General features: G+C 31.2%; 1 long non-coding RNA gene and 1 other non-coding gene across 2 annotated transcripts; one reads left to right on the top strand and one right to left on the bottom strand.

Annotated features, from left to right (window-relative positions):
- The first annotated feature begins 1,378 nt into the window (after positions 1-1,378).
- Positions 1,379-1,485, top strand: LOC145625968 (small nucleolar RNA R71). The gene has a single exon (XR_014110858.1). It is a non-coding gene; the product is annotated as a small nucleolar RNA R71 (small nucleolar RNA).
- Positions 1,486-11,522: 10,037 nt separating this feature from the next.
- Positions 11,523-12,801, bottom strand: LOC145615198 (uncharacterized). Its single transcript, XR_014107246.1, has 3 exons — positions 12,657-12,801; positions 12,273-12,347; positions 11,523-11,682 (listed from the first exon to the last, which is right to left on the bottom strand). It is a non-coding gene; the product is annotated as an uncharacterized LOC145615198 (long non-coding RNA).
- Positions 12,802-26,319: the final 13,518 nt, after the last annotated feature.

Raw genomic sequence — 26,319 nt, 5'->3', positions numbered from 1 at the left:
ATATTTAGCTTAGAACACACAGATAAGGGCATAACACTAACTCTAGCACCCAAATCACACAATGCATTATCAATCATTAGATTGCCAATATGACAAAGGATAGAAAAACTACTCGGATCTTTTAATTTAGGTGGAGATTTATTTTGAAGTACATCACTACACTCTACAGTGAAAGCTACTGTCTCTACCTCATAATAGACCTTTTTCTTGTCAATATTTCCTTCATAAATTTTGCATATGCAGGAATCTGTGTGATTAATTCAGTGAAGGGAATTGTTACCTTTAAATCTTTTACCATCTCTAGGAACTTACCAAACTGCTTGTCCAAATTTGTTTTCAAGTGACGATTGGGGAATGGAAGTTTGATAACTGGCTTTGGAACATTATTGCTCTTATCTGGAGTGGCCACCTTCCCTGGAGTCGTACCCTGCAATGTAGAATTAGATATATTAGTACTACTCTTTAGCCCTGCGGAGCTATTAGCTGCATTGTCTGGTTTAACGGAATTAAGATTAGCATTATTTATTAAAACAGGTTCATCATATCTGGTCATAGGGGCCATTCGTAGTTTGAACCACTCCTTAGAGTAATTGCATAGGCTTGATCCGTAGGCCTGGTCGACTGTGCTGGCAGAGCTCCCTGTTGGCGGGCTTGTAGAGTAGCGAAAAGTTGCGCAATTTGATTATCTACAATTTTATTGTGTGCTAGAATTGAAGCAATTTGTGCATCTCTACTCTCCATGTGCTTCTGCATATTAACCAGCATCACTCTAATTTCTACCAAAGCAGGGTCGGAAGATGAGGAGGGTTGTTGTGGTTGGTTCTTCTGGCCAGCATTGGGGTGGTAATATTTTTGCTGTTGTTGTTGTGGCGCATGTGGTTCTTGTGGTGGTGGATTTTGAACATTAGTACTCCGGTAGGAAAGGTACGGATGATTCCGGTACCCAAGATTGTAGGTGTTGGAATATGGGTTATTCTGCCTATAAGCTTGAAAGGTATTAACTTGCTCCACGGATTTCCTGCAATCTTGTTCCCAATGACCTAAAATTCCACAATTTTCACAGAAAGACTCATTAGCATTATTGTTATTAATTGCAGAAACATTAGTTATATTAGCAGTGCTAAGATTATCTAATTTCTGGCAGATAGAGGTTAATTGAGCTTGCAAAAAGGATACAGAGTCAGCACTATGCTTCCCCTTGTTAGCAAAGCCTCTAGGATTCCCATATTGGGAATTATGTATCACCATGTCTTCGATAACTTGACCTGCATCATCAACATTAAGATTCATAAACCTCCCACTAGCTGCAGAATCTAAGATTATTCTAGATGAAATGCCAATGCCATTGTAAAAGGCTTGGATTAACTGCCATTGTGCCAAATTATGGTGGGGGCATTCTCTTTGTAGGTCCTTGAACCTCTCTCAAGCCTCATATAAAGTTTCATCGGCTTCTTGGGCAAAGTTCTGAATTGCACTCCGTAGTACGGCTATTCTCTCTGCAGGATAATACTTGTTATAAAAATTCTAAACAAGAGTTTCCCAATCAGTTATACCAAGTGTAGTTCTATTTAATCCATTAAACCATAATTTGGCTTTTCCAGTTAAAGAGAAAGGAAAGAGAATTTCCCTGATTTGGTCTTATGTGACCCCAGCTTGCCTGATGGTATTACAATACTAACAATAGTCTGCAATATGAATATTTAGGTCTTCACCCTTAGCTCCACTAAATTGCTTCCTTTCTATCATCGTTATAAATTGGGGTTTAATCTCAAACTGTACCCTATCAAGAGCCGGAGTGGGAGTAAGGTGTGGAAAATCTGTAAGCTTTGGTTGTGAGTAATCACTAAGCTTCTTTGAGGTCGTCATCTCTGATTATGGATCTGATGATACCTCTGAATCGCTAGAATTAGTTGGAGGATCTCGGTGATTATTATTATCACCAGAATCCGCCAGAATTTGCTTGTAGAAATTCTTCTGTCTATGGAAGGATCGTTCGATCTCAGGATCGAATGGGATGTACCCTGATCTGGAACACCTGGGCATAAAAAAAAAAAAAAAAAAAAAAAAAAAAAAAAAAAACAAACCTAAAAGCAAATATGAGACTTGCCTCAAAGAAGTAGCGTTCTCTGAGACAAAAAGAAATAACCTAGACTACAAAAATAATCAGAAATAAAAAATAAAACCGTTTCCCCGGCAACGGCGCCAAATTTTGATAGGATAAAGTCGTATCACCTAATAAAAAGTAATTCCTAAATCCTCTAACTAATGTAGATAGGGAAGTAGGGTCGAATCCACAGAGAAACGAGTCTTTCTATTCCTAATTAATTAATATAATCTAGATTATAAAGTAACCAAAATATAATAATCGGAGGAAACTAAACTACGAAGATTAAGAATAAGGAGAAAACAATGAATAAAAGGCCTAGGGTATAGGTTCACCACTAAATAATATTCCAGGGTAAAACATAATAATCAATCATCAATGCATACATTAATCAGATCATAAATGGCTTTCACTACATATTACAATCACACAATTAATCTACCGGTATTAAATCTCATCTCTCGAATCTCGACTTAACCATTTATAAATTAACCTGCCTATTGAAACTTGACCTAAACATTAATTCTCATCTGTCGAATCTCGAATCAATATTGTTAAACTCATGCATAAAAGATCTGCGCAAATCTAGTCACAGAGCATTAAATCAATCAATAGGAAATTAATCTAGCATTGACAATTAACAACAATAAATTACCCCTTCATATTATTTATGGATCCCCACAAACCCTAGAAATAGAACTACTCACACATAATAAAAACTAAACTAATCAAAGGAATAAAACAAGACATGATCAAAGGAATAAAATAATAAATAACTAAGATTAAGAGAAGAGAAATCGTTACCAAAGAAATCTGGAATTAAGAATAAAGTTAAGAACAAAATATAAGAGAGAGAGAGAGAAACTAATCTAAAAGCTAAGTAGAGAGAGAAAATCTAAAAAAAGAATTAAAAAAGAGTAAAAGAAGATCCTAAACTCGCTTAACGGAAAAGTGTTTATACTAAGCAAGAATCCTCAACTAAAACAAACTTTAATCGTCGAAAATTAACGCCTTAATATAACACGCGCTCGATCGGGCGAGGCACCGCCCGATCGGGCGCGCCTTTTTTCCTTCAGATGTACTTCTTCACGCCCAGCCAGGTGCGAGATCGGGCGCCAGCCTTGCTTCCTTCGCCCGGCCAGGCGCGCCTCCGGGCGCCAGCCTCTTTGGCCGGGCAACATTCTTGGGCCACTATTTGGACTACGATTGGGCTCCAATTCTTCGGGCCAATCTGGGTTTCCTCTTCGGGTCTTGAATACTCGGTCCAAATGCCCTGGTATCACATATACCGAGCCCTTAATCACCAGTTCGATGACTCTAACCAGCCCTGGGCTATAGAATCTGGTCGTGCTTTTCCAATGCTCGTAATTGCTCCATAATATCTCGGGAAAATGCTCCAAAAGTGCAAATCCCTGCAAAAGTCAACCAAATCTACGAAAAACACTAGAAAACACCAATTAGTAACAAAAGTGGCTCTAAAGAGCCAAAAACACTACTAATTATGACCAAGGGACGGGGGTAAAATACTATATAATTCGGACATATCACCATATTCCCAAAATTTCTAAATCAAATTGTGGCCAAAAAAAAGTTGACAATGTACCAAGATATAGCGGAAAAAGAAGAAATGACGAAACTTTTTCGCGGTCGACGGGCTGTAATTGGGGAAGCCTCGAGAAGGGAAGGGGGCAGTGGAAGAGGGCGGCCGAATTTTCTGGGCGGTAGGTCATCGACCACTCCGGTAACTCTTTATTTATCCTCTCTGCTTTTTTATCTCTCCATAGCTACTCACTGATCGACTTTAATTTCTATGACCATGAGTATAAATGTTTTGTACACATCCATTATTAACTTTTGTAATAAACATTTTATAATCCTATTTTGATTAGAAAATTATTACTTGTTTAGAGGGAAATCATATAAATGATGTTTGGCCATTCTATCGGAGATCGATCAATTTGATTCTATTCTTTTTCTTATATCCTTTGATTCTGCTCTTTTATTTTATTTTTTTTAATATAATCACAATATGTAGGTTTTGATTGCAAAATTATGTCTATGTTTTTGTTTTGTTTTTTTTTTTTTTTTTAATGTCAAGATTGCTTATCTCAGATGGTCTAAGAACTCATTGGTTAGATTGGACTTGATAGGTGGATATGGGCTTCTTTAGTATAATATATTTACAAGTACTTTCTTCTAATTTAAAAGTACAATCGATCGTTATAGATAGTAATTTCCTTTTACTGTGATTTAAAACTATTCCGTATTATTTACTCTACATATCACTTGTTGAAAATGTTAGACTAATGTTTATAAGGCTGTAAATCTAATCTACTTCGTATATCAGTACACTCACAACATTTCCTCTAAATCATATAATCAAAAGTAATAATTGACTGCCAATAAAGATGATAATTTTGAAATGCTTTTAATCTGCTCAATGGAGGTTAGATTTAATTCATTGTGAACATCTAAGAAGCTTAGAATACTACAACATTGAAAAATAATTAGCAATAATTATTCCCATTTACAATTAATTGTAATTCTTTTCAAATTCTATCTCTTATCATTTCAATTCAATTCTAATTAAAACCAAGCTCAAGAATTTGCTAGAGTTTGTAACTGATTTTCATTTACTATAAGCCCAATAGTTGCAGCCTTCACACACTTATGCCCAATCGTATCACATACAAAGGTAGCATATGATTTCTTCCTTGAACCTAAAATTCCTGCATTCTTTGCCTAATTTTGAAATAATAAAATATGTAGGCTTCTCTCTTGCAAGCTCCATGTCAACTAATATCATCTCAGAGCCTACTGTAAGGAAGCAAATGGCTATTAACCAACACTTGCTGGGTTTTTTGGTGATTCAAAAGGCAAAATCGATTTAACATAATTCGTATGAACACTAGAGGGTAATCAAGGTGAGGAATATTGATATGATTCAGAAGAATTCATATTCTTGCTATGATATAATGTATTGTGAGGAACCAAATTAATACCAGTACATAATATGCTTGGAAGTATCATATAAAAATACCATTGACTGTAGGAGTGTTCATCATTTTAATATCAAATTGATTTAACCTCTGTGGTGGATTAGGAATAATTGGTCATTTCGGTTTCATCATTGATGATTCTTTCTCTATTTCATATTGTATCAATAACACAATTAAGTTATACTTATATCAACACTAGGAAAATAAACAAACATTATGACATTTGTTCCTTTTCTGCATTATTGAAAAACTAAGAACTATATTCTTACGTAACTCTATATAGTATTCCAATTAAAAGAAACAATATATACATTTAATTTTTTTATTGACATATACATTAAATAAAAATAAAGATTTAAATTCAATATACGAGATATTTTATATGTAAAATTCAACTTACGACTACAAACAAACAATGCCTAAGCAATAGAGATATATTCCTTTACTGATCCATTATTCCTCCATGTGAAGCGCAAACATAACACAAGAAAAATTAAGACGCAACGGCTAGCCATCCCGCGCGCAACGCGCACGTTGGCTGCCTTAGTAATATAATAATTCGAACTTGATTCAATCGTAGTATATCTCAACTCTTATAGGGCAATCATACTAGTTACCCAAATGTAATCAATTCTCAACCCAAAATAATACTCTGCATTAGTAACCCTAATACCTCAATATAACAATACTTCTAAAATAACAACATTAAAAACCCTAACACGAATAACACAATAATTAATTCGACAATTAAATCATATAATACAATACAACAAAAGTAATACAATATTCAATACCAATCAAATCATATAATACCATATAATAATCAATTATATACATGTACAAGATTACAAATAATAAATCATACAATTCATATATAATAATAAGAAACATAATACAAACGACTCCAAAATAAGTTCCGTGTGATTACCTTTCGAGAGTAATAACCCACGGACTCAATTAAGAGCATTCGACTTCCGATTTCACAAAATTCACGGACAGAATTATATCAAAAGTTGGCTTATGGAATGCAAAATTCATCACATTGGAAGAAGGTTAGGAAACAAGTTTACCCAATACTAATAAAAAAAGGATAACATGAGGTTAGGTAATTGATAATTATTGCTTTTAGGGAAACAAAGAAGTGGAATCAGATGAAAAATCATCTTACTGCCAACCTTATGAGGACTCTCGTACGACAAACGAAGTGCGCACAGAAATAAAGGTATATATATATATATATATATATATATATATATATATATATATATATATATATATATATATATATATATATATATAAGTAATATAGATAATTATTAGGGTTTAAAATAGCTTATGTACTCTTAAAATTGTAAAGTGCTATTTAAACAAAATAGGGTTTTAAAACTTTTCAAACTCAAAAATAAAAATATAAGATTAGGAAAGTTATTTAATAAATAAAAATAACTATTTTTTTTTATAAAATATAATATATAAAATCATAAAAAATTTGGGTATTACAATATTTTTACATTTGATAGGTGTTAGTCATGATGAGGGGTTCCGTGTTACTTCTCAAGTTCGTTGGTGATGATGGAAATGGAGTAGGCGATGATGAAGAGCTGGGATGGTGTTGTAAGGGCAGCCATGATCGGATGGTAACCCAGCGGGTGCTGGCCTCAAGGGCTAGCAGCCATGACCAGCCCTTGCCTAGCCCAATGGAAAGGCAATGGGCAATGGGTGCGAGCAGCGACAACCGCATCAACTCACTGCTTATCTTGTAGGAAAGCCAACGGGCGCTAGAGAGTAGCATCGACAACTAAGTTCGAGCAAGAGAGAGAGAGAGCTAGAGCGTGAGCAAGACCATGTAGTTGGGCTTGAGGGTGGGGTGGATGTTGAGGAGCTCTAGAAATGAAAAAGTGCTAATGAACACGAAATATCAAGACTTTGTGACACACACGATCCGGAAAAACTGTCAATTGTCAAGTGCACGAACTTCTACATCATCTTCCTCAAGTACTGCTTACCCTCTCACATATTTTTTTGATTATAATCGTGTTTTGGAGAAACGTAAAAAAGTATACTGCGTCAATAACAGTAAGGCATGAGCAGAGCCTAAATCTTTCAAAGAGGCAATGAAACATGCAGGTTGGAGATCGAGATGCAATGGCCGGAGAAATAAGACCTCTAGAGGAACATTGTAACGCCCACTAATTAAATTCGAGTCTTTTAATACAATAAGATTAACCTTTTTAACTTTCAAAACCCTACCATCGAATTTTTGGAAGTGTTACTACTACACTTATTTTTCATAGAAAATAAATGCAAAACAAAACAAAAATATAATTTAATAAACTAAATGGTCTAAGTGGTGGAAAAATAAAATAGTCATTACATCCAAACTGTAAAACATTTATATAGAAAAGTAATTTTCAGGAAAATAAATAAGTTCGGTAGTAAACTAAATTGTCATAGCTACGTGATTATTCTGACGTCTCCTCACACGTAACTGTGTACCCTCTTATTACCCGCCTGCAAAATAAATCGAAAACAAGAAAAGAGAGACAAATTCCCAAAATCATATAAACTGAGTAATTCCAACTCCATCCCGTAAAGTAAATAATCCAGCTCAAAATCATTTATTACTTATGGTTAAGAAAGGGAAAGAGAGCGCTAGTAAGTTGGGACTAGTCCCTGTCACCACCTACTTTACAAAGGGTCGCGCGTAATCCCAAATGGCCATGAAATAAAAAGAGCATGTCCCTAGTATGCATACCCCTCACTAATACCTAGTGATTAGGAGGAAGACTAAACAACGATATATGTTAATGATTCAAATCGACTAGTAGCAACCATAACTACTAGTGGGCAACCTGTTCTTCATCCTTTCGGGTTTCATTTCCCTTCTTAATTTCAATGTACATTTTAATAGATTAAATTGTTCGATCACATTGCACACAAGTATTGCACAAATCAATTTAACCTCAAGCAACAATATTTAAATTTCATTATTAATAGAACAAAGTCATTCTATGTGACATATTAATTATAATTATTCATTGTCAATTAGGCCTTGGAGACCATCAAATACATGTATAGTCATTCATCCAAATTCCAAAATTTTAATAATTCGAAAACTAATTAATACAATACCAATTAATCGAATTTTTGAAAATACTATACTAGTACACAAAAAATATCAAAAGTATCAAAATTATTGGTATCATACTCATCACATGTAATCATATAAGCACACAGTAAACGAAAATAATTTCCTAATAACGAGATGCTAAGATGATATACGTTGAAAATTACCTTGATCGTGCGTAACTCTCAAGGTATGTAACCTCTGAAACGTTCAATTAATAACCTCCTTCGTCTACAAATAAATGGGTCCAAGTTAGTCTTGATACACTGATCGAAATAGCTAGACAACATTGCTAATACTTAATTCCCATTAGTAATGCTTCAAACAAATTATTAAATACTTAATGCCCATTAGTAATTCTTCAAACAAATTATTAAATAAACATACTTACTAGAAAATTTGTTCGATTACTTCAGCCTCGGAACCATCTTCCACAAGTGGCCTAGACTTCAAAAACTCTTAAAACAAACACCCTAAAGACCATAAGTCCATTGCAATGTGTGTAATCAACATAACCAAGTAATATCTCTGGTGCTCTATATTGGAGTGTCACTGCCTATAAAATCAACAGGAACACAATTTCATTTCCCAACTAATATTTCAACAGCAAAAATTACAATATAATACCAAAAATATAAACCTGTGGGACATGTGAACCACCAATAAATTTTAAAGAATCAATATCAGTCAGCTTTAGCCTTTTTTTCTCCATCTTTAAGTTTTTCCATTAAAATATTCTTTGGTTTCTGTAGGGAATATTTCAAGCATTACCCCTATCTTAAACCTCACTGTGATCATACACTTAAGTACGGTGGCGTCCAAAGGGAAAGAAGATAGAGAAAAAGAGTCGCTAACAAGTTTTAGGAACTTGTAAACCGTTCACCGGGTGAAGGTTACACCCCTTAACGATCCATGAGATCGTTAAATCCAATAGGTCTGGAATCATGACTGGTAGTTCGGGGATAAATGTACAAATCCAACCTAAAAGAGATTGAACCTTCCCTAATAATAGGTCTCTACTTTATTCTGATCGTATTCATGTGCGCTTTCTGACTAACATACAATCAATAGGATTAACCCTAAACCTGTTTATCTATCTTGGTTGAATATTAATGCGCAAATAAAATTATTATTGGCGATCACTTGAATTATAATCAAATTAACCCTAAACAAGATTATTAATTATCTCATTAAGAGTGATTACAAGTACCAATTCCCTTTAAACATAAAAGGCGTGATCAAGCAATAATAATAAATATCAAGCAACATAATAATAATAATTAAAACAATTATAATCATAATAATGATAATAATGATAATTAAAATAATCATGTTAAAGCATAATAAAAGCAAGATCCTAGGCATGATACTAACAAGATTAATAACAAACTCTAGCATGTCACTAACCATTAAAGATCAAATATTTAACCCTAACATGATACTATTAGGAAAGACAATAAAAGACATCATAGAAATCATAATTGACATTATATTCATTACCCTAAACATGATAATAGGAACTTATTGTTGTCATTCTAAACATCAAATTAAGAAAAACATCCTAACATGATACTAGGAATCATAATAACAACCTAAGAATTATGATTTCTATATCATAATATCAATTAAAGCACTTATTTTGATGCCTCGTACCTCTTTCTAATAACAAAATACACACGTTAGTAACTTCAAGGAAAATAATAATTAAAACAATTAAATTAAATAATTGAAATAGGGATTTGGGACCAAACCCTCAGAAATTAAAACTTTTCACGTCTAGGGCGAAGGCAACTTCGAATAATGCTAGGTATGTCTAGTGCTAATGTATGAGGAATTGTGTTTGTAAAAAGGCTAGGCTAGAAAGAGAGAAAGAATCAAGAAATTCTTGATGAGAGTTGATGAGAAGAATTAGAGAGAATAAGAATTGATAAATGAAAACGGAGTTTTTAGAAGGCTATTTATAGAGAAAATCAACCAAAAAGATACAAAATCGAAACAGAGTTCTGACGCGCAAAATGAGGTTAGCGCCAGGCACCAAGCTTAGCGTCAGGCGCTAATTCTGGCGTTTGGCGCTAACTTAATTATTGACGCGTTTTCTAAAATCAGATAGAAATTGCCATACAGGAGGATAAAAACGTATTTTCCTCAAAAACATTCTTTTATTCTGATTAAAATTCTAAAAAGTCAACAAAAGTCAATTTATCAATGCTAATTGAATTAGGAATGATAAATCCATATTAGGCCCTCCTCTAGATCATTGGGCCGCATATAAGGCTCAAACCAGGCCCATTTTAGTAATTTGGCCATAACTTCCTCAATATTCATCGGAATTAGGCTTATAATATATCGTCGGAAAGGTCTTTTCAAACCCTATCCAACGACACTATTATTGGACCCATATCATGGACCAACCAAACTGGATTGACTGTTTTCTTGAAATAGGTTTTCAAAAACAGAGAGAAGAGAAAAGAAATTAAAACTATCTGCAACACTAGACTTTCCACACTTTTACTTCATTCGATTATGATTCGACGTGAAAGGTACTCATCACTGGGTTTGGTTTTGGGGAGACACAAATTGGTGTCTACAGTTTCACATCTCTATGTATGATTCCTTTCTCATGCAAATATGACAGTGCATTAAGAATTTGCTTCATATTTTTCTACAAAAAATAATTTATGTTATACATTTTAATATGCTTTTTTGATAATTGATCAAAAAAATAAAAATGATAAGAATAATACCTTTATCTCAAAACAAGATTGATAGGCTTTTGGTTTTGTCATCAATGAACATTATAATGATTAGAAAGATAGAATTTCACCTATCAATATTTTCAGGTTGGGTTTCCATTATAATAGACATTTCTCTTACCAAAATTTTAGTAACTTCATTATTTTGCAATGAAATCACCTTCATAGTAAATTGTTATTGCTTCTCCACATCAGTAACTATGAAAACTATACCATAAGCTCCACTAGAGACAAATCTATCATTTTTTTAAGTGGCTTAAATTAAAAAAATTAACTTGATTCAAATAAAATAAATTTAATTATATGAATCATTAAATGTTAATTTAATGATTCATATAATTAATGATTCATATATATATTGTAACGCTCCGACCTCTAATTCAGTTATTAAGAGAATCTTAGCAACGGAATTAACCTAACACGGTCGGAACGTCACTGCCATAAATCCCTTACGAGATTTATAAGGCAACAATCATACTTAATTAACAAACTTGATTTATTAAACATAGTAATCTATTTATTACAAACATTATTCTTAATTTTTTTTTTTTTATAATAGCAAATCCTATCTTATCACAAACTTACTAAGTAGCTTAGTCTTACTATTCAAATTAAACAACTTAAAACTATAACTACTATTAAGTGATAACTGAAAATAAAATCCTCGCTACTACTTGTCTCCATCATCCCCAGCAGTACCTAAAACATAAAAACATAAAAACGGGTGAGCCAAAGACTCAGTAATGAACTACTCTAGTAGTGTAACATCATTTCAATTCATTTTAGTTAACAAAACAGGGAGAATGGAATATCTTAAAACATTTAATAAAATTCATATAATGATACACATAACGTTCATATTAACATGCTAGTCGCTGGCAAGTATGACATGGCAGAACGTCTTCCACGATGGGCCGGTACCCATAACATAGAGCAGATGCTCGACATAGTTGGGCTAATGCCCCATGGGTACATGCATGACCGAGAAGTAACCTATAAACATATACTGCCAGACGGACTAGGTCTTTCACTGTTATTTATCATGTTGTGTAACTTTAACATAAGTCATTCATAGATTCATGACATACTTTCGTAAGATCCAAAGATCAATAAAACAACGTATATCAATAAAATCATTCATATAAATCATTAAACTGAAGTACATTAATAAACACGTTCATCATCCCGCAAGTCATTAAATCCAGAGATATAAACAACTTTCAAAAACGACATCATGCTTTTATAAACACATTTTGAAGAGAATTGCGGGTACTAGCAATAGTCGTTACCTCGATTTACAGTCTGATAACCTTCCTGTTAGCCTTTATTCTATCGTTCTCACTGAGCTCTGAGGTCCGATTCTTCTTGAAAATATAAATTATTGCATTAGTAGGAAAAATGATTAAAACTATACTCTTTAATTATCTTAGTATAAAATCAACAAACTTATTTCTAAATACAAGTAAATACCATACGTAGCTTTATGACTCAAAGAAGTCATAATTTTTCCACTAAATCATTAACTTAAGTATAAGAATTACTTTCAAAACAAAAAAAAATTATTTCTATATTACAAGAAAAACAATACTAGATAAATAGATAATCGTGTAAGAAATAAAACAAGATTTCTCTTTAAAGAATAAATATGAACATTACAACAATACTACTTATACCTTGGGCTAATTAGTAGTATACGAAGGAATAAGGTAATGGGTCTTAGAAGACCATTTTCATTAGTTTGACAAGAAAGTTAACGAAAGGAGAAAAGAAAGTATACAATGAGTTAATGACACCAGTGAACGGTGGTGGCGTTTTATATATATAGAGTAGTATGGTTGCTAGAATGAACTTGAAATAAAAAGAAGATAAGATTAAGCTTTGCTAAATTGATAATCATGGGGTTTTGAGTGACCAATTATATGAAAAGGCAAAATTAGACTTTGTATTATTGTAGACGTCGCTCGAAGTGCGACTACGTTAAAGCATGTGATGAATATGCTTGGCACTCATAGGAAGTGGGAATTGACATATACGATTAGGGACAAGGAAAGTAGGGAGCCGTCAACAAGTTTTTAAGGAACTTGTAAACCGTTCACGGATCATAAAAGGCAACCACAATTAAGGGACAACGATAGGCAACAACGATTGACCCGTGAAGGTTACACCCCATTCATAATCCATGAGATTACTAACTCCATATGGTTCGGAACCACGAAAGGAGGATTGGGGATGATGGTACGAAGTGAGTCATGGAGTCTCATTCGCCCGTATTGGCCTCTACTCGATTCTTATAGTGAAAAGTGATTCTTGCGATCTCAAAGGCATACAAACAAAATATTCAATTTGCTCCAAACTATTATTTAGCTAAATTGGTTGAATATTAATGCAACACATAATTCTATAAAATTCGTGATCACTTGAATTAAGCAACAAGATTAAAAAGGAACCTAAACTGGTTGTCCAAATTATCTTATTAGGCGTGATTTCAATTACATATTCCCTTTAAACATGCAATATGATGATCATAAAAATAATAGAATAAACATTAATATTGGAAGCAATTTAACAATAATTCTAACAATACAAAATCGTTAGAAAATTTATAGAAATAAAAGGAACATAATTCTTACTTTGATTCTGTTTGTTTGCAACTACAAAATAATAAACGAGTTAGTAACTTCAAGAAAATAATAATAAAACAATAATTAAATTAAATTAAATAGAATTGATCTGGGGCTAAACCCTCAAACAGTTCTACCTTTCACGCCTTGGCTTAAGGACAGAACCACGAGTAAAGTATGGACTCCTGGGAGTGCTTGAAGAAGGAATTTTGAAAGAATAAGGGTAGGCCAATGTTTAGGCTAGAGCATAGAAGAGAGAAAAATAGAGAATTAATTTCTGCCCCGTACATCAGAAATGAGGGGGTATTTATAGAAAAAAATGTGCTGATGGAACACACAGAACCCTAAAATGATAAAAACCCTAAAAAAGTATCCCGCGACATGGCAAAGTGTACCGTGACACGGGAAATCCCACCGTCAGACGGGAAACATTCCCGTGACACGGTGCACATTTTGTGTGACGCGGGAAATATTCAGTGAACGGGGGAGAAAATGCGTTAAGGGTTTACGCGAAAAGGACACGGAAATTCCCGTGTCACGGCAGGTTTCCCGTGTCACAGGGAACCCCACCGTCAGACGGGAAAGTTTCCCGTGACACGGTGGACTGTTGCCGTGACGCGGGAATTTTCAGTCCGCTTTTCCGTCTTAATTCATTTTTAACCCTAATTTCGTTCAGCATTTTAAGTGCCTATGGATAATTTCAGGTCATTTTCTGATTTTATTATTATTTGGGCTAAAATAAATAAAATAAATAAAAAGTTTGGGCCAAAATAAATAATAAAACAGTAAAATAAAAAAAGGTTTGGGCTAAAATTAAATAATAAGTTTGGGCTGAAATTAAAACTATGCGTTGACCAAACATCAAGACTAATCCATGGACTATTCAAAAATTGAATTTAATTAAATACGATTTTTTAAGCACTCTCGGGATTAAATACTGAACCCGACCAATAGTGGCGGTGAAAGGTTGTTCATCATCGGGTTTGGTTTTGGGGAGACATTTTTAGATGTCTACAATTATAAATCCCTTAACCGTGAGGGGAATAGAGAAGCAAGAGGTGGGTTTTGTTTTCTAGTTGAATGAAGCAAAGTTTATCCTTTGCTCTTTTGTTTCTTAACCGTGAAGGATCAATAGCTTACAAGAAAAGATTATAAGAGTTTATCAAGTGATAAAATTATCACAAGAATTGGGCAACCAATGGTAAAGGAAACAATGAAAAATGAAATTGTCAATCCTTTTCTTAGTCGTGAAGAAAGGATGAACTTAAGAGGTTGATTTTGTCTCTTATGATAAGTAAGGGCATTTTGGTCATTTTGCTTTCTCGGGGAAAAATACAGATTTTGATGCAAATCTTTAAACATTTTACATATCAGAAATAAAATTTAAAATAATAAATTGCTAACCTTCGTAAAATTAGCTTATGAAATAATATAATATTAAAAAGAAAAAATAAAATTCAAGACTAAAACATTCGTACTTATTAAAATATAGACAAAACCTTAATTAAGCTAATAAAATAAATATTGGAGTATGATAAATCGGGTTTTAAAATCTCGGGTATTATATATATAATTCAAGCTTGTGTAATCCATCGGTATTATTGTTCAAATAAAATTAGTTACTAAAATATGAATTATTAAAATTGTTTATGCATTAACAAATTACGTAAAATTATTATAAAATAACAAATTATATATAACTTCAATACTACATATATCTTAGATAGCTAACTCATAAAATTATAGTTACAGACAAGTGGGGTAATTGACTCTATTGATTTGAACTTAGATCCTTTCATGAGATCCATTGCCTATAAAATCTCCAATTTCATATTTTTTTCATTAGTAAAACTTATTTTTTATAATGTTTGGAAAAATTGACAAAAATGATCCCAAATTTAGCACACTCGCTCAAAATAATCCAACTATGGATTATTTTTAAATAATCCCAAATTTGAGAATAATTCGCTTTAAACGGTTCTAAGTGACCGGTAACTTGAAGTTATTTTATTTTAAAACAAAATAGTTGAAAATCAACTTGGATTTCCGACATCCACCGCCTACAATATTTTCTAATCAGTATGCATAAACTAGCGGAGATTCACCTCCATTTCCACTCTCTTACCCTTCTCTCATTACACTTCTAGCTCCTGTTTCTACATCTCCTCCTCCGCAAGCCCTCATCCAACACTGCCACCCTTTGGATGGTCTGTGCCATCAACATCATCCATGGCAACACCAAATCATGTCATCTTTCCTAATTTCCCCAACAATCTTGATGAATTGTTGATCTGGTTCATTTGCTCTAGCTAATCGTTGATAAAGTGTTGGTGGTTCCCACTCAGTCTCTTCCGTCTTTCACTGATTGTTCTTTTTTTTTTTTTATGAAACCAGTTCTTTGTTCATCTTGAGCAACAACATAACCCCCACCCCAAATTTTCCAAATCCAAACCCGAAACCCCCTATAAAAACCCAACCCCATCGAAAACACCATTAATAGCCCTCCCTCACCCTCAAAACGCGAGTGACTAGGGTTCCGAGTGTGGGGGAGGGCCAATTGTGGTGTTGGTGTGGTGGGGCTGGGATTTTTACGAGTTTTATTTGGAGTGTTAATAATGGTGGATTAGGGTGGTGGTTAGGTGATTAAGGAGATAGGAGAAAAAAAACATCGGCGCCGGTGCGAGGGATGGCGGGTCTAGCGCGCGGTGGTAGTGGAAGGAAGTGCCGGAATCAGACTAGTGGGTGGTGGTAGGGAGGGTGTTCACGTTGGGCTAGGCTAGGTTTATTTTACTGTAATTGTTTTTAGTTTTTTTTAACGGGTTTTTCACCATATGCCCCTGAGTTTTTTGTTTATTTACCATATACCTCTAAACTTTTTAAAATTCATCATATATTCTCAAGTTTTCACAAAAATACACCATATACCCTTGATAACTAATGACTGTTAATTTTTTCAATCATTAGAGTTAATTATGATTCAAAACCATCCTAAATACATTCCCCAACCCCCAAAACCACCAACATTCCTTTTTCCACCCCCAAAACCACCCTAATTTTCCTATTCTCATCTTCAAAATCAATAATATGGATATAGTTATGGAGATTTGGAGCGCTTTCGGGGGCTGGAAAAAGGAGAGAAGTGGTTTTGGGGATGAGGGAGAAAGATCTTAGATGGTTTAGAGGTATATTTAATCAAATTTCACTCATTTTTTTCATTAGGGGTATATAGTGAATTTTGTAACAACTTAGGGGTATCTAGTGAATTTTAAAATTTTCATGGGTTTGTATTGAATAAACAAAAAACTCAGGGTTATGTGGTGAAAAAACCGTTTTTCTAATCCAACCAATCACTTTGTGCCATGTGTCCCGTAACCTATTATTACAAGTTGGCTGACCAATTGGGACTGTTTAAAGCGAATCACCTTCAAAGTTGGGATTATTTAAAAATAATTCATAGTTAGGATTATTTTGAGCAAATGAGCTAAAGTTGGGATTATTTTTATGAAACCTCCTTTTAATTTCCACAATTTCTTGTTTAATTTCTTCAAGTTGTTCCAAGATGATTCTATTTGTTTTTGTATATACAATGAAAGAAACAAGTATAAATAGCAGAGTAGAGAATGAGTTTGGGTGGGGAAAGAGATAACATGTGGGTCCTGGTGAGTCATTTTGATAAAATAAAATAAAACAATGACTTTACTACTCCGTATTCAATTGCAGTAGTCACATTTGATAAATAAAAAACAGCATAAGATATGTTTCTAAAATATCAACTAAATAATCCAGGTTCCATTTCTAGTTTTCCTTTATAAAAAATACACTAAACATTTGAAAATAACTATAATTTCAATTTCACTCAGTAATTTCACACAAACATATATACAGTACAAGTATGCATTTAGTTTTTCAGAATTATAGTTCGAAACAAAAGAGGTGGAAGGCTACCAGCTAAAAGGAGAAAATTAGCAAAACATAAAGATCCCCTATAACAAACTCTAACTATTTCAATTAGAACTAATCTCTTGTTCTTATCTTTTGTTAATAGTTTGTTAGTCTTGGTCTATCATTAGCATAGTTAGTGTATATCTTTTACCTTGTTAATACTCTAGATATTTAGCTATTGTACCTACTGTACGCCTATTTAAAGGCTCTTAATATATCAATGGAAATCATCAAGCTTCCTAATTCTATAAAACCACCAAACCAGCATAAAACTGTAGCTAAGAAGCAGAAAGATAAAAGCCGAAACTAAAAAAAAACATGAGGAGGCAATGGGGAGCCTATAGCAGACCCAATGAAAAGTAGGAGGATCTTGAATGATCAAATTCTGCACAAATCCACAAACTCAATTCAAATTACAATATTACACATTCTACCGTAGTTAGATTGTGGGAATTTAGAAATCAAACTAAAAAAACTTTAAGAATTTGAGAATAAGATCCTCAATTCAAATTACAATTTTATACATGCTACAGTAGTTAGATTGTGGGAATTTAAAAATCAAACCGAAAAAACTTCAAGAATTTGAGGAATAAGGGTCTGTCACATTTACTGAAGTAAATTGAACTGAACTGATTGGAGCTGAACTAAACTAAACCGAATAGAGGTGAATGAATATTTTATGAGAGAAGGAATTAGGAACTGAGCTGAACTAAACCGAAATTAAGCTAAAGTGAACAGGCCTAAAATATTACACATGCTACATTGTAATTTTTGCTAATTGTAATATTACACATGCTACATTGTAATTTTTGCTAATAAGATCCTCAATTCAAATTACAATATTACACATGCTACATTGTAATTTTTGCTAATTGGATGATAACTTCTGTCAAGATCCTAAAATTTGAGCAACTATTAAGCGGTTTTCTATACTAAGGAGAATTTAGAAATTAAACCAAAAAAACTTTAAGTATTTTAAAATTAGGCTCTGTTCACTTCACCTTCAGTTCAGTAAAAATAATTTCAGTTCAATAAAAGTAAGTAACTTAAAGAAGAAATATAATAGAAAATCAATAAATATAATTTCAGTGATTTTAACAGATCGGGTTATGGATATCACTTTTAGGGATTTTTGTTATCGGGTACCCAAACCGTTAGTACTAACAAAACGGGTTTGGGTACCCGTCCCATTCTCACCCCTAGATGAAATGACATAAATAACTCACTTTTGAAGAAAAAGACTAGTGTGCCCCTTTGAGATATTTCTACTATTTGTGTACAATATATTTCTTTTTAAGTGTTTGATAAAGTTTGCGTGCTTCATGCTATAATCAATCAAAGGTGTGTCAAAATCATTTTCTATTGGTAGCGTTAGATGTAGTAGTAAGCTAGTAACAAGTCGAACATGCCCTATAGCTTTAAGACAAAACCATTTTTGGGCAACAAATTGATGCGCACGGGTGTCAAACAAGGGCAATTTCTTTTGTGCTCTTGGAGTACGATGGTCTTTGTACTCCAGGTTGTTATTGTTTCATGCTATTTTAAGAGTTTATTATATTATTTAATAATGTATATAATGTTATTTTATTATGCAGTTTATTATTACGTAGTTCATCAATATCATCATTAATCATTTTACTATACAGATTAACTATAGTAAACAGATGGATGTTACTTTATTTAATGCATTATGCTACTCTGTATGATCAAACATTATGTTATTAGGTACGAAACTTATTGTTACTCCCACCGTTTTTAAATACTTGTTCCACTTTTCTTTTTCGGCAGTTTTTAAATACTTGCTCCATTTCCTTTTTTGAAAAGCTTTTACAATATTTAATTTATTTTTCACATTTAGTGGACCCAACATAATATTCTCTCTCCTCCTATTCCTCCACTATTTTTTTCTTTTTACAATTTTTTATATCTTAACTACCCCACTACCTCCATATTTTATTACTTTTTCCAATTTCTCCTAAAACTCCGCGCATGGAGAAATGGAGCAAGTATTTAAAAACGGAGGGAGTATATTATTATATTGTATGTTATGTTCACCATATTCATCTCTACTAATATTTCGGTTTTATTTATTCACTTTATTTTCAGCCTTCATGAATTCTTTCACTGTTTTTCTCAGTAATTATTTAGATATTTATTGATGTAAATTATGTTTAAACAAAATATTATAAAAGGTATAAGGGAAATAATATAAGGTTCAATCCAAAGTAACACAATTTTTATACAAGATAACAAAGAGATAAAAATAACACAAGTTTTAAATTGATAACAATAGAATTGAAATAATAACATAAAGTTAAAACTTAAAATAAGCAATATATATCTAAAGAAATTAACAAAAAGATATATGAAAAAATTGTCAAAAATAATACAAACTTTGAGCAGCCCGCCAAAAATAAGTCAAACTTTTAATCAATTGTGAATAATACAAACTTTGAGGGGTATTCGCTTTAAAACTATTAGTTACTTGTTGAACATGTTATATGTTGTATTATTTTTTTTAAAATGTCAAATAAGTAAGATAATTTAAAAAATTAATCGGCCAAATATGTTGTAGGTAAAATTACTTGTTTAAAGCGGAAACCTCACAAAGTTTGTATTATTCAAATATAATTAAATGATTGACTCATTTTTAACGGACTGCTTAAAATTTGTATTATTTTAACAATTTTTCCAATATATAACAAGAAAAAAATAATACAATGTCTCCAAAAAAAAAACAAAAAAAAAAAAAGGAAGGAACAAACACAATTCAAAATTAAAAAAATAGCACGTGTGTTGTAAAATAAAATAAGGTTTTTTCAAAATAACTCTAATATTTTTGTAAAATTTTTTTGAAGCATAATGTTTTTGTAAATTAATACATGATCTTAACATAATTCTCCGTAACATGAAGAATATGGTAGGCCCCGTTCTTTAGAACTACTCTGCTCTATTCTGCTTTGCTTTGCTCTGCTCTGCTGAGCCCTGCTCTGCTCAAATCAAATCTGCTCTGCTCAAAAGAAATCTGCTCTTCTTTTCTCTGCTCTGCTCTGCTCTATTTTTAAATAATAATTAATAATAACAATAATAATAATTAATATTCAGTAATAATAATAATTAATATTGTTGATGATAATAATTTATTATTTTGAATAATTATAATAATTATTAATATTAAAAATAATTATAATAATTATAAATATTAAAAATAATTAATATTTATTAATCATAATAATAATTAATAATAATATTTATCATTATTAATATTTAATAATTCAAACTATTAAGAATTAATATTTAATAATATTATTAATTAATAATTTCTAATAATTATAACAATTCTGCTTTCAAAAAATTAAATAATAATAATAACAATTAATAACAATTTCTTTTATAAACATTTGATGTTATAATCACAATTTGTAGAAACATTTTATGTATGTTGGTATTGATTGTTAGTTCATTGACATATGTTTCTACTATTAACATATGTTAAATATGGTATACATACATACATACATAATAACAACAAAAACATTAATATATAATACTAATACTAATACTAATAATAATACTAATACTAATAATAATAATAATAATAATAATAATAATAGTAATAATAATAATAATAATAATAATAATAATAATAATAATAATAATGACAACAACATAAATAATAATAACATTAATAATAGTATTAATAATAATAATAACATTAATAATAATAATAATAATAATAATAATAAAAAATTAATAATAATAACATTAATATATATTACTAATAATAATAATATTGTTATGAAATATCGTGTGGATGACCATTATGTTCCTTATATCATTCCGGAATATTCAAGATATATGATTTATTCTTATCTAAACATATTTGTGGATGTTCATCTTGTATCACTCTAGAACTTTCTACAGTTTAGGGTTTATTATTCTACAAGCAAACTCTATCAATTATTGTACTATATATATATGTATACCTCCATCATATGAAAGACAAGTAGAATACACATTTCAATTCCCTCTCAATCTTTATATTTCTCCTTATTTTACAACATGTTATCAACACCAAAGCTCTAATCAATATGTAAATTTTATTGTTGATTTCTTAGGTTAATGATTAATTCGTTGTATACTGAATGTGCTAAATTATACTCATTATTATCTTGTTGTGTTGCATTTTGGGAAGAAATTAGAAGGAGATTAATCTTGATCATGGGTTTTGATCTTTTAATAATGAAATCACACGTTTCAAGAATGTCATATCATTCTCAATCCTCATTAATTAATTTGGGACTAGTACAAGTAGTCTCACGGTATTAATAATTTGGAATGTTAATGGTAGTGCTGCTTTATTTAATTACAAAGAACTCTCGTATTATTTTTCGGTTGCATTGGTTTGTTTATCTTGAATTATTGATATATTTTATTTTCTTTTCATTGACGTTTTCATGAGTTACAGGCTAGCAGATGACGTTGACATCATGAATTTGACGATAAGGCTGGTTTTTGTAGTGGGAAAGATTTTGATATCAGGAAAGTTCATTCACAACTATCCTGTTATTGTTAATTTTAAACCTTTACATAATATGTTTATATTGTTTCCCAAATTTTCGTATTTTTATTATTCCTAGAGTTCAATGAGCAATTTGGGAATAGTTGGATTTTATGCAGAAAATAACTAATTAGTAGTTTTGTTTTGACTATGAGTTTTGTTTAGTTTGAATCTAAAAGGGTATTTAGAATTATTATTGGTGTTAATTTTATGAACGTATGGTTTTCATGAACTTGTATTACATATATTTGCTAGATTTTGGCATTACTTTTCCTATTCGTAAATGAGTTTGGTTATTTCTCTATGCTTCATAGCAAATATGAAAGGTTTGATTTAGCAATTATTTACCCATATAATTTGTTTGTGAAATCCTATGTCTAATGCCTTGAATGTTTGTAAATTGTACGAAGTAAGCCTAAGACACATGTGAAACTATTTATAACTTATGTATTGAATTATGTTTTTATATTTCAAGTATGATATGAACCATGTGGTTTTCCACTAACGTGAATGTGTTAATGTTAATTTGCGTATGATTGATTTTGTTTATATACATATATACATGAAGTTGAATTGGATTATAAGAATAATGAATAAATTAAACATGAAATACTTACACATATATATGGACCTGAAGTTCCTTAAATTTATAAAGGTTTTAAAACCCTAAAAATGACATAAAGATACGTATATGACCTAGAAAATTCTATTACTTTCTAATAAAGTATGTTGCTAAAAAGCATCCACGATACTAATGCGCCTATATATAGACACTACAATTCCATGAGAAAGAATTTACAAAAGGTTTTGAATGTATTTTAGGTATTGAACTCTAAGTGAGTATTGAAGATACATAAATTACTATATTTATTCACTCCATAAGTCAATGAGAGTTCATGTGAATAAAAGGAAGCATATTTTCATTATGTTTTAATAATTACAAATCATTGAAATGCTTAATTAGAATTGCAAAGATGATTACATATTAACTATTGGACCAAGAAGCCCATAAATATAAGAGGTTTCGTTTTTTTTTAAGATGAATGTAATTGGGCATGAGGAACATGATAAGTGTTCTATAAGTATAATTTTATATAAGCATGTTTTTGCTAAAAGGAACACGTTACTTGATACATGACATTGCCAAAGGATTTTAAAGGTTGTTGGATTGATTCATTCCATACCCCTATATGCAAGGATTAGGGGGAGATTGTATGTAATTCTTGCATATAAATAATAAAATATATTGATGGTCAGTTTGGAATATACATTAACTCAAATATTAACTATTTACTTAATAGAAGTGACCACATGCATATTATTTAAATATTTTTAAATGATACCATCTTGAAGATGGATATAAATGATTGATCATATACTAATTACAAATGCTCCAATTAAACTATTGTCCCAGAAGGACAATATCGGTTACTAATGAACCTAAAGCACGTCTGAAGCGTTGCAGTCTAATAGAGTTAAAATATAAGAACTTTTGGAAAAGGAATGGAGCATCTATTGACAATGATGATAAATTTGAGGAAATGATAAATCTCATTACATTTTTAGAATAAAATCACTTTTAGTAAGATTCATATGTTCCATGATTATGTAAAAGACTCCAAAAGAGTATGAAATGTCCAACAAGATTAACATGTATCAAGATTATAGTCAAAACTCCAGCAGAGTATATATAAGTAATTATTAGATAAAATATTAATTAGTTAATTGTCTTGTCAATTGTATAAAGAAACACATGTTGGTGTTCTAATATCACATCACATTCATGGCCATGCACATAGTAAGTTTAATAAAGTGATCACTAGTGTTGAAAACTGACCAGAGTTCAAATTTAGAGAAGTTATTGGATGTGATAATTAAATTAAGTCATCCGGGTTTAATAATAATTACCCGTTATGGAAACCTGAAGTTTCATTTGATAATGTGCTGACGCTTTCTCAATGTTAAATATATAAAATGAATTGAATGGCAAGACATAACATTGAGATTGAGTTATATTTGGATTGTGAGTTATATTTGGATTTGTATTGATGAATATTTCAAGATTTAATATGTTTTAAATTTTTTTATATAAATGAGTAATGGCTGACCAGAAGTTCACTAAAATAACTTATATATTATTGTTAACTATCAAGTGATATGAAGCTCACCAAATACAATATTTAAGTCTTTAAAGATCCAGAAGATCATCACCTACTAGAATTACGAGCAAGTGATTTATGCTTGTATAACAATTCTTTTGATTAGGGCTATTATATGTCAACACATATGAAATAGGAGAATAAAGAAAAACGTACAACTGCACAACATATGTCTCCCCATTGACATTGATCTCCAGAAGAGAAAATATTATTGAAAATTTAATAATAAATACACATGAAATATAAAGTTAATGAATAAATGATTCTTCATCGAAATTGTTCTCCAAAAGAGATAAAATTTGATTGTGATCCTCTCAATGAAATGAATTTTAATGCAAATTTATATACTAAGTTGGTATAGAATTAGACGCCCCTATAAAAGAGATATTTTACCAACTTAGGGGGAGAAGAAATAGCAAAAGTTGGGAAAATCGAAAAAAAATTAAATAAATAAAGAATATTTATGATCCCTATAATGGTAGTTTGAAAAGTTATATATATGCCAACTTTTGTATATATATTATCAAGATATGTTGCACATTTATGATTTGATTTGTATTCAGTTATGACTCATGTTGCATAGCGTTGAAGATACATTTTGGTCATATTAATTATGTGTATACATTGAGATAAAATCTTGCCAATTGTACTTGAATCACTACACCTGAAGTGTAGGATGTATATGATCGGTTCCAAAATAAAGATATATGTTTAATAGATATGATATTTAGCAAGATAGTGCAGTTGACACTAATTGTGTAATAGTATATAAATACCATAGTGTATGAAATACCCTAAAAGTGGTATAGATATCTGAATTATTATAATAGATAGCCTATGATGTAAGAAAAGTTATGATGGTACAAATGAGAAATGTATTCAGATATCATAGTAAAATAGCATGCGGAATGTAAGTTCAAGGAATTTATGATACCGGTACATAATGGAACCGATGAATAATATGCATATGCATAATGGAATGGACTAATAAATAAGGGATCTGAAATATATGTAATTTTGATGTCGACATAATGATAATGATCATAAGTTTATCATGGACTCGAAGTCCAATGAAATATGGAATTTTAAATCCACAATGTACAGTGTCTTGCATCATTTTGAGTCTTAAATTCATGTGTATGTGAATCATAAGTTAATGGTTTATTGCATATGTAGGAAGTTAGATGCATTACTCATTGTATAATTTGTTTATATGTTACCATGTTTTATATATCTCATATTGCATGGATTAATTTCTTACAATGACCGTGGTGTATGTGAATGTTCATTCAAAATATAGTAAGACATATTTACAACTTTAATGAAAAATTAGAAAGAGATATTTATATTCCAATGGGCTTATAATTGTATTGAAATTATTGATGACACTTATTTAATAACATGTTATGAATCATGTATAAGGAGTTCCTGAAGAACTTATATACGACCTATTAAATGCCCAACCCTACAAATTTTTATGTCTTGAATATTGCAATTATTATCAAACTCTTGAAAAGTCTATGTGACTACATTATTGACATCTCAACCTGAAGTTTGAGCATATGAGAGTTACTAAGATTTACTATTTGTATTTACAAGAGAACTATCCTGTCAATCATGAAACATCTAAATAATATAAATGGAATACTTATGCGCGAGAATGTTTTCTCATGGTCCAGAAGAACCATGATTAGTGTACATAAGTACATATGTTATATTATAATTCATATGAGATTGAAGAATGACATTAATATTATCAAGTTTTGTCATCAAATTATTATTAATGAATGTTAAATCAAATAATGATCACCAATATTTATTATTAACGACTTCTAGAAGAAGTCATAACCGCATGAGTTTAACCTTTTTAATCAACTATTAAATAGTGATTTGGAATGGTGATATTAGAGATAAACACATGTATGGTGAAATGAAGACACTTCACATGTTCACATGAAGACTTGAAGAATTGAAGATGCAACTTCAGCTTAGGAGATTCGAAGATCAACGTATGATATATTACTTACTACATATGAAAAGATATCCAAACATA

This window comes from Chenopodium album, chromosome 3, assembly GCF_948465745.1.
Source record: "Chenopodium album chromosome 3, dcCheAlbu1.1, whole genome shotgun sequence".
Classification (NCBI taxonomy): Eukaryota; Viridiplantae; Streptophyta; class Magnoliopsida; order Caryophyllales; family Amaranthaceae; genus Chenopodium; species Chenopodium album.
Note: the sequence above shows the minus strand (reverse complement) of the source record. Positions and strands in the feature narration are given on the sequence as shown.